The sequence below is a fragment of the Mustela erminea genome, chromosome 3 (genome assembly GCF_009829155.1).
Source record: "Mustela erminea isolate mMusErm1 chromosome 3, mMusErm1.Pri, whole genome shotgun sequence".
Lineage (NCBI taxonomy): Eukaryota > Metazoa > Chordata > Mammalia > Carnivora > Mustelidae > Mustela > Mustela erminea.
This window is the reverse complement of record NC_045616.1, coordinates 95,727,817-95,729,714: the sequence shown is the minus strand read 5'-3', so window position 1 is coordinate 95,729,714 and position 1,898 is coordinate 95,727,817. Positions and strand designations below refer to the sequence as shown.

The 1,898-nt window shown below is 40.5% G+C and overlaps 1 pseudogene; it reads left to right on the top strand.

The window, feature by feature from the left end:
* The first annotated feature begins 405 nt into the window (after positions 1-405).
* LOC116585623 lies at positions 406-1,480 on the top strand (annotated as a pseudogene).
* The last annotated feature ends 418 nt before the right edge of the window (positions 1,481-1,898 follow it).

Genomic DNA, 1,898 nt, shown 5'->3' with positions numbered 1-1,898 from the left:
TTGTGATCCAGTGGGGCACCTTTACCCCAATGTTTGTAGCAGCAATGTCCACAATAACCAAACTATGAAAAGAGTCCAGATGTCCATCAACAGATAAATAGATAAACAAGACATGTTATATATGTATATACATATATACATACGTGTGTGTATAACACACACAATGGACTATAACTCAGCCATCAAAAAGTATAAAATTTTATTTACATCACCATGGATGGAACTGGAGGGTATTATGCTGGACCAAATAAATCAATCAGAGAAAGAGTTATCATATGGTTTCACTCATATGTGGAATTTAAGAAACAACAGAGGATCACACCTTCCACACGGTCATGCTGAGCTAGTACCTGGAATTGGGTCCCAACCTCAGCCATGCCTTCCGCCTGCCACTGCCTCTGGACCATGGACACCCGCAAAGTAAGCAAGCTTTGGGCCTTCGTGAAAATGTGTAAGCAGGATCTGAGCATTCTGCACACCAAGAAAATGCATTTCCTGCAGGAGTGGGTGGAAAGCATGGGGGGGTAAAATACCACCTGCCACTCATAAAACTAAATCTGAAGACAGTATCAAGGAAGAAAAACCAGATAGTTAGACAGCAGAGGAAAACATAAAGATAGATGAACCATCAAGTGAGGAAAGTAATCTAGAAATGGACAATGAAGGTGTGATTGAACCAGATACTGATGCCCCTCAAGATATGGGAGATGAAAATGTAGAGATAACTAAAGAAATAATGGGTCAGGCAAATGATAAAAAAGTGGCTGCCATTGATGCCCTAAATAAATGATGGTGAACTACAGAAAGTCATTGACTTGTCCACAGATGCCATCAAACTAAATTCTTGCTTGGCCATTCTGTATGCCAAGAGAGCCAGTGTCTTCATCAAATTACAGAGGCTAAATGCTGCCATTGGAGACTGTGACAGAGCTATTGAAATAAATCGTCTTAGCCTTGCAAGTGACGAGGGAAAGCACATAGACTTCTGGGCCATTGGGAAGAAGCAGCACATGATCTTGCCCTTGCTTGTAAACTGGATTATGACAAAGATGCTAGTGCAATGCTATAAGAAGTTTAACTAAGGGCCCAGAAAATTGCTGAACATCAGAGAAAGTATGAGTGAAAACGTAAAGAGCAAGAGATCAAAGAAAGAATAGAAAGGGTTAAGAAGCCTCGGGAGAACATGAGAGAGCCCAGATGGAGGAAGAAGCCAGAGGACAATCAGGAGCTCAGTATGGGGGATGCCAGGAATGGCAGGAATGCCTGGGCTCAAAGAAGTTCTTAGTGATCCATAAGTTCTTGCAGCCATGCAGGATCCAGAAGTTATGGTGGCCTTCCAAGTAGTGGCCCAGCACCCAGCGAATATGTCAAAATATCAGAGCAACCCAAAGGTTATGAATCTCCTCAGTAAATTGTCAGCCAAATTTGGAGGTCAAACATAATGCCCTTCTGACAAATAAAGCCCTTGCTGAAGGAAAAGCAACTTGGACCACCTAATGGATATTGCAGTAATACAAACCAGTGTGCCTATGACCTTCTCAAGAAGAAAGCTGGGGTGCTGTGAAGAGAAACCCCTCTGCTCCCCATGCAACTGAAACATTCTACAATGGTTTGCCATTAGGGTATTCATCCAGATAATGTTTTCCTACTAGGAACTACAAACTTTAAACACTTTTTAAACCTTAAAAATATTTAAAAGCATATTAAAAGTGTGTGGTAGTCCCTACATTTTTCTTTATTAATCATTTCAGTTTTTTCCTTTGGATTAATTGGGCAAGGAAGATATTTCAGTTGGAAGATTTATTGCTCAGTTGTAACGAGTGAAAAAAAAAGTAGGCAAATAATACATTTAAATAGATGAAGTTTGAGTTGGAGATATGGTTTCTGAGCATTTTGAC